This window comes from Pristiophorus japonicus, chromosome 20, assembly GCF_044704955.1.
Source record: "Pristiophorus japonicus isolate sPriJap1 chromosome 20, sPriJap1.hap1, whole genome shotgun sequence".
In the NCBI taxonomy this organism is placed as follows: Eukaryota; Metazoa; Chordata; class Chondrichthyes; family Pristiophoridae; genus Pristiophorus; species Pristiophorus japonicus.
The window spans coordinates 61,600,609-61,609,280 of NC_091996.1; positions in this window are offsets into that span (position 1 = coordinate 61,600,609).

Genomic DNA, 8,672 nt, shown 5'->3' on the forward strand with positions numbered 1-8,672 from the left:
TGTCTATGTTCTTTTGCAGGTTTTTTGTGTCCGACTCACACATTGCTTTTCCTCCCATCTTTGTATCATCAGCAAACTTGACTACGTTACACTCGGTTCCTTCATCCAAGTCATTAATATAGATTGTAAATAGTTGGAGTCCCAGCACTGATCCCTGCAGCACCCCACTGGTTACTGATTGCCACCCCGAGAATGAACCATTTATCCCGACTCTCTGTTCTCTGTTAGTTAGCCAATCCTCTATCCATGCTAATATATTACCTCCAACCCCGTGAACTTTTATCTTGTGCAAGTAACCTTTTATGTGGCACCTTGTGAAATGACTTCTGGAAGTCCAAAATTCACCACATCCACTGGTTCCCCTTTATCCACGCCGTTTGTTACATCCTCAAAGAATTCCAGCAAATTTGTCAAACATGACTTCCCCTTCAGAAATCCATGCTGACTCTGCCTGACAGATTTATGCTTTTCTAAATGTCCTGCTACTGTTTCTTTAATAATCGACTCCAACATTTCCCAACCACAGATGTTAGGCTAACTGGTCTATAGTTTTCTGCTTTTTGTCTGCCTCCTTTTTTAAATAGGGGCATTACATTTGCAGTTTTCCAATCTGCTGGGACCTCCCCAGAATCCAGGGAATTTTGGTAAATTACAACCAATGCATCCACTATCCCTGCTGCTACTTCTCTTAAATCCCTAGGATGCAAGCCATCAGGTCCAAGGGATTTATTCACCTTTAGTCCCATTATCTTACTGAGTACCACCTCCTTAATGATTGTGATTGTGTTAAGTTTCTCCCCCCCACCCCCCATAGCCCCTCGACTATCCACTGTCGGGATACTTTTAGTGCCCTCTACCGTAAAGACTGATACAAAATATTTGTTCAGCGTTTCTGCCATCTCCATGTTCCCCATCACTAATTCCCCGGTCTCATCCTCTAAGGGACCAACATTTACTTTAGCCACTCTTTTCTTTTTTATATACCCGTAGAAACTCTTGCTATCTGTTTTTATATTTTGTGCTAGTTTACTTTCATAATCTATCTTCTCTTTCTTAATCATTTTTTTAGTCATTCTTTGCTGGCTTTTAAAAGCTTCCCAAGCTTCCGTCCTCCCACTAGTTTTGGCCACGTTGTATGCCCTAGTATTAATTGGATACCATCCTTTATTTCTTTAGTTAGCCACGGATGGCTATCTTTTCTCTTACACCCTTTCCTCCTCACTGGAATATATTTTTCATGAGAGTTGTGAAATATCTCCCTAAATGTACACCACTGTTCATCAACCGTCCTACACTTTAATCTATTTCCCAGTCCACTGTAGCCAACTCTGCACTCATAAATTTGTAGTCTCCTTTATTTAAGCTTAGTACGCTGGTTTGAGATCCAAGTTTCTCGCCCTCCATCTGCATTTGAAATTTCATTATGCTATGATCACATTCCGAGGGGATCCTTTACTAGGAGATTGTTTAGTAATCCTGTCTCATTACACAGGACAAGATCTAAGATAGCCTGCCCCCTAGTTGATTCTGTTACATACTGCTCAAGGAACCCGCCCCTTATGCACTCTATGAACTCCTCCTCAAGGCTACCCTGACCAATTTGATTTGTCCAATCAATATGGAGGTTAAAATCACCCATGATTATTGCTGTTCCCTTTTTACATATTGGCTGAGTGGCAGGAGACAGGCAATAGGGATAATGGGTAGATACTCAAATGGGCAGGATGTGACTAGTGGTATCCCATGTTGGGGCCTCAAGTATTCACATTATTTATTAATGTTAGATAATGGCTTGGAAGTCATATATCCAAATTTTCAAATGACACAAAGATAGGCGGCATTATAGACAGTGTAGATGGAAGCATAAAATTACAAAGGGATATTGACAGATTAAATGAATCGGCAAAACTGTGGCAAAGGGATTTCAATGTAAGCAAATGTGAGCTTTGGACCAAAAAAGGATAGAACAGGGTACTTTCTAAAGAAAGGCTAAAAACAGTGGATGTCCAAAGAGACTTGGGGGTCCAGGTACATGGATCATTAAAATGTCATGAACAGGTACAGAAAATAATCAAAACGTTTAATGGAATGCTGACCTTTATGTCTAGAGGACTAGAATATTAGGGGGTATAAGTTATGCTGCAGCTGTACAAAACCCTAGTTAAACCACATCTGGAGCACTGTGAGCAGTTTTAGGCACTACACCTTAGGAAGGATATATTGGCCTTGGAGGCAGTGCTGCGTAGGTTTACCAAAATGATACTTGGACTTCAAGGGTTAAGATATGAAAGAGATTACACAAATTAGGGTTGTATTCCCTCGAATTTATAAGGTTAAGAGGTGATCTGATCGAAGTTTTCAAAATATTAAGGGGAACAGATAGGGTAGATAGAGAGAAATTATTTCTGCTAATTGGGGCTTCTAGGACTAGGGGACAGAGGCTAAAAATGAGAACCAGACCTTTCAGGAGTGAAATTAAGAAACTCTTCTGGACACAAGGGATGGTAGAGGTTTGGAACTCTCGTCCACAAATGGCAATGGATCAATTGTTAATTTTAAATCAGAGATTAAAAGCTTTTTATTAACCAAAGGTATTAAAGGCTATGGGTCAAAGGTGGGTACATGGAATTAGGTCACAGATCATCCATGATTGCATTGAATGGCAGAACAGGCTTGAGGGGCTCAATGGCCTACTCCTGTTCTTATGTTCCTAACACTCTCCGATATACCCCATCCTTCACACTGTAACAGTTTGATATACCCCATCCTTCTCACTGTAACACTCTTCGATATACCCCATCCTTCTCACTGTCATCATCATCATCATCATCATTATAGGCAGTCCCTCGGAATCGAGGAACACTTGCTTCCACTCTTAACATGTGTTCTTAGGTGGCTGTACAGTCCAATACGAGAACCACAGTCTCTGTCACAGATGGGACAGATAGTCATTGAGGGAATGGGTGGGTGGGACTAGTTTGCCGCACACTCTTTCCGCTGCCTGCGCTTGCTTTCTGCACACTCTCGGCGACGAGACTCGAGGTACTCAGCACCCTCCCAGATGCACTTCCTCCACTTAGGGCGGTCTTTGGCCAGGGACTCTCTGTAACATTCTGATATACCCCATTCTTCACACTATTACAGTCTGATATACCCCATCCTTCTCACTGTAACAGACTCCAATATACCCCATCCTTCTCACTGTAACACAGTCTGATATACCCCATGCTTCACACTGTCATCATCATCATCATAGGCAATCCCTCGAAATTGAGGAAGACTTGCTTCCAGTCTAAAAGTGAGTTCTTAGGTGACTGAACAGTCCAATACGGAAATTATAGTCTCTGTCACAGGTGTGACAGACAGTCATTGAAGGAACGGGTAGGTGGGACTGGTTTGCCGCACGCTCCTTCCTCTGCCTGCGCTTGTTTACTGCATGCTCTCAACGACGAGACTCGAGGTGCTCAGCATCCTCCCAGATACTCTTCCTCCACTTAGGGCGGTCTTTGGCCAGGGATTCCCAAATGTCAGTGGGGATATTGCATTTATCAAGGAGGCTTTGAGGGTGTCCTTCAAATGTTTCCTCTGCCCACCTGGGGCTCGCTTGCCATATAGGAGTTCTGAGTCGAACGCTTGCTTTGGAAGTCTTGTGTCAGACACTGTGATATACCCCATCCTTCACACTGAAACACTCTCTGATATAACCCATCAATCTCACTGGAACACTGCATCACTGTAAGACTGGAGGATGTTACAGAGATAATGATGGGCGAGACCATGAAACGAAAGAGAAAGATGAGGATTTTATTTACACTGGGCAGTGGGCAAAGCTCTGAACACCAGGAGTGAGATTTATGAACACAAAGAAGGTGAGACAGATTAGGAGCCCATTGATTCACACAATGGTGTGTGTGGTGGTGGGGTTGGCGGGGAGCGGTGATATGTGGTGTTGCTTTGGTCACCGTGAGGGTAAATGTTATTTTGCGCCTCTCCTGGAGAGCCCCACAGGAGTGTTACTGTCACATGATACTCTCCCACCCCGCGGTTTTTCATCTCTCAAGCTGAATGGTGGAGAATCGGTGATCGGATATCTACAGTTTGGGGTATAGACACTCCTGTCACATTCTAAGAGCAGCAGGTTGAGATTTTAAGCCTCTATGTTTAGTGATGTAGCCCCATTGGAAACATTTTCCTTCTAAGTGAATTGGTTAGTGAGTACATGTGGCAACCAGAGGAATTCTCCCTCTTCCAGGGAGCTGCCATTATTCCCGAGAGTGAGAGACTGCTGCCCTCCAGGTCCAAGATGTGATCCATCCATTCTCCATTATTCCTGCCCTGATCCTCTACTCCCTGATCAATCGGGAATTGACCTGGTTCCATTTATGAATGACCACGCCAGCCATATAAATGTCAGCTGTGGCTCAGTGGGTAGCACACTTGCTTCTGAGTCAGAAAAGGTTGTGGGTTCAAATCCCACTCCAGGGACTTGAGCACAAAAATTCTAGGCTGATACTCCAGTGCAGTGTTGAGGGAGTGCTGCATTGTCGGAGGTGTTGTCTTTTGGATGAGATGTTAAACTGCGGCCCTGTCTGCTCTCTCAAGTGGATGTAAAGGATCCCATTGCACTATTTCAAATAAGAGCAAGAGAGTTATCCCTGGTGTACTGGCCAATATTTATCCCTCAATCAACATAACAGAAAAACAGATTATCTGGTCATTGTCACATTGCTGTGTGTGGGAGTTTGCTTGTGTGTAAATTGGCTGCTTTGTTTCCTACATTACAACAGTGACTACACTCCAAAAATACTTCATTGGCTGTAAAGCGCTTTGAGACGTCCGGTGGTTGTGAAAGGCGCTATATAAATCCAAGGTATTCTTTTTACCAGCTCCACAAGTCAATGGGTCTGACTGGGAGGTCAGAGAGATGGCCGTCGCTTAAGCCAAGGTGTCTTGGGCATGCACTGGGGATGGATAATGCCTGGCTGGGGACACGTGTCTTTCCCATGGCCTGCCGGTCAGACGAGAAGACATTTGAAGAAAATTGCTGTCAGTTTGGAGAATCCCTGAATAGTGACAGAAGAGAGGGCTGGGAGTGAGAGTTGGCACGGTGAGGCCAGACTGCTGTAGAAAATAATTCTACAAAACCTTCATTTTGTAATTTAGTTTATAAATTAGGATGCTGGAGGGGCGGGAGCACGGAATCTATTTGGAAATAGTTTTGCTGGAAGATTAATTGGCTTATTAAGAGCTTTTAATGGGTGGGGCGCATTATATTGTGATGAGTGTGGAACTTAGTAACGTAGGAACAGAAGGAAGCCATACCACTCCTTGAGCCTGTTCCGCCTTCAATTAGATCATGGCTGATTTGTACCTCAACTCCATCTACCTGCATCTCCTAATACTCTTGCCCAACTAAAATCTGACACTCTCAGTTTTGAAATTTTCAATTGACCCCCAGCCTCAACAGGAGAGTTTCAGATTCCCACTAACCTTTGTGCGAAGAAGTGTGTCCTGATATCACCTCTAATCGGCCCAGCTCTCAGGCTGTTCGGCTGGAGATGTGCGGCTACATTATGTCACAAAGCCCACTGGAGACGTTTGAACACTGAATCCGTGAGCTGAGAAGTGAATACTTTTTACAATGCTTTGTCACTCTTCATTTCTGATGGGGCTTGAAAATGAGAATTATCACTTGAAATGCGAGGTGTAAGAGGAACAACACTAACAATGATTTCATGACCAGACACATTCTCTCTATGGTCGGGCGCAATGAAACAATCAATGCCAACCTGTCATGGAAGGCTTAAAACATGGCATGAAAATTCTCCCAAGTTAAATCCAGCCACAGTGCAGTGACTGAAACGTGTGCAAGCTGTCAGAAACAGATTCTGCCAAGCAACAGTCAGAACCTGCCAAGAAACAAACTCAATGAAGACGTCATCCAGACTGATCGTCTTGTGAAACTGGTCACTAAAGATCCACAGTGTCAGAAAGAAGGTCATTGTCTCACTCAGTTGCATGGCAGTTACACGCAATCCTCACTCAGTTATAACACACTCAATGGGCTAGATTTTCCATTATTTTTGCATGCATATCGGCCACTTAACATCCATTTTAGCGCTGAAATGAGGTGTAATGCCCATATATCGCCTATCTAGCCCCAAAATGGAAACTGACGGCCATTTCTCAGAGACTTATCGCCGATCGTTACTTTTGCCATGTACATAACGCCAAGACAATATAATACTGCACGTCCACTTTTTTTGGGCGGAATCATCAGAATGGGTGAACCTAACGCCCAGAATATCGGCCAGTGTTACTTTCGGCACGTAATTAACGCTGAGATTCAATAATACTGACATCCACTTTTTTTTGTCGTAAAGATCACATTTGCCGAAACTAACGGCCAGTATATCGCCCAGCGTCACTTTCAGCACCTCGCACACAAAGCGCCCACAATCTCGCTTGCCGAAAAAAAACACTCTGAAAAAGTTGGACTGTTCTGAACTAATCACAGCGGTGTGGACGCCATTTTGTAAATCACAGGTCGCTTCATTGAGAAGGCTGCTTCAACTTCGGGGGAGTTTGGATTGACTTTGGAGTTCTTCTCAGGTGATGTGACCATCTGAACAGACATCTTATCATACTGTGGATGATTGGGTTTTACTGTAGGGGTCTTAGTGGGGAAATTTATTGCTTGTCAACAATCTGCATTATACTTTTATTGGAATGGGGCCAGCCATTTCTCAGCCTGCATCGATTACAACGCAGATGCTGCAGAGTGCAAATGGCACAATGTCTGATCCACAGCATTATGTGCCCAATCTAAGACGTGCCAGACTGAGGAGGAGGTCCAGATCATACATCCCCCGCACTTACAGGGTCTTACCTCGACTTATCCGAGAACACCTGCCTTCGGAGACTGCGCTTCCACAAAGTGGTTATCAGTGAGATATGCCAGCTCATCAGGGCTACGTGTCGGGTTCCTTTCAGACCTCCGCGCTCGACATTTGCCCTATGTCTCAGCATCCCACTCATTGCTGCATTGGACAGGTCACGGAGGCCCTATACGCGCGTAGGATGGACTTTATCAGCTTCCCTATGACCACGGAGGCTCAGACTGACAGGGCTGGAGCATTCTACCGAATTGCTAAGTTCCCCAAGGTGCAGGGAGCAATACACTGTACGCACATTGCCATGCGGGCATCTTCTCAGGACGCAGAGGTTTTTCGCAACCGAAAAGGATTTCACTCCCTGAAGGTCCAACTAGTTGTCGACCACAACCAGATAATTATGACTGTGAATGCCAAATTTCCAGTCAGCTTCGATGAGGCTCACATCCTGTATGAGAGTGCTGTATCTGACATGTTTACCAGTCAGCCACAAGGTCAATGTTGAATGCTTGGTGACAAACAATATGGCCTAGCCACCTGGCTGATGACCCGGCCTGCGTGACACCCACACCGAGGCTGGGAAGTGATACAACGAGAGCCACAGAGACACTCGCAATGTGGTCCAGAAAACCATTAGTGTGCTTAAGTAGTGCATTAGATGCCTGGAGCACTCAGGAGGGGAGCTACAATACAATCCTAATCAGGTAGCTCAATTCGTGGTCGTGTGCTCCATGCTGCACAACCTGGCTATCAGGTGGGGACAAGAATTGCCAGAAGGGACTGATGGTCCACCTCAGGAGAGAGAGGAAGAGGAGGACGAGGGACTGGACGCTGACCTCGGGCCAGACAATCAGGCTGACTATGCAACCATGCCCATGCCCCCCCTCCAGACAGCAGGAAAGGGCCCATGGTGGATATATAGCTGCAGGACTCTTACGTCAGCAGCTCATAAATGAGCGATTTGCCTGAAAGAATGTTGCTGTTATTGATAAAGCTGACACACTGCTATGTGTGCAGCTCAGACATCAATGGTGGGCATCACCTTGGTGCCAGTTAAAGTTTAAGTTAATTGAAGTTAAGTTTAATTATACCCTTTCATGTTAAGGAATCACCAGTGTGTAATGGTCCAGCTAGCTGAGACAATGCACATCAAGTTATGTTAAATAAAAAACATTTAATACGACCATTGGTCTGAAATTATAAGTATCACAGGCAAAAACACCCCACCCTCACGCCACTTTTTAGAACATTGACATAAATCAAATGGTCAACATGTCCAGCAACACAGAACACAAATGCAAACCAAGTACAGGTGGCCCTCTCCCCATACCTTACAACAAATTGCATACACCGAAATGGAGATATAACAAAGCCATCACCTGTGGACATGCACCTCATTTTCCTTCCTCCCTCCCCTTCTTCTTCCCATCTCTACCCCTTCCCTTCCTCGCTCCATGCCGCCTGGCTGAGATGCTCCTCAAGCGGTGCCTCATTGGGGGGGGGGATGAAGGCAGAGGTGATGGTTGCATGGGTACGGGAGCAGGGGATACCGAGATGGCAACATTCTTGAATCCAGAAACAGGATCTTGCTCCTGCCCTTTCATGTGTCGTTGGCACTGGGGGCGCAGAGCCTAGGGGTGGAGTGCTGTGCTCCGGGACCACTGGGAGGCTTGTGCCACGAGTGTTCCTGGCTATCGCCTTCAAGGCCTCCGCCATCAGCATAACGTACTCCGTTATGGTGCCGGAGATGCTGGCCAGCTGTTGGGGTATGCCCCCCAA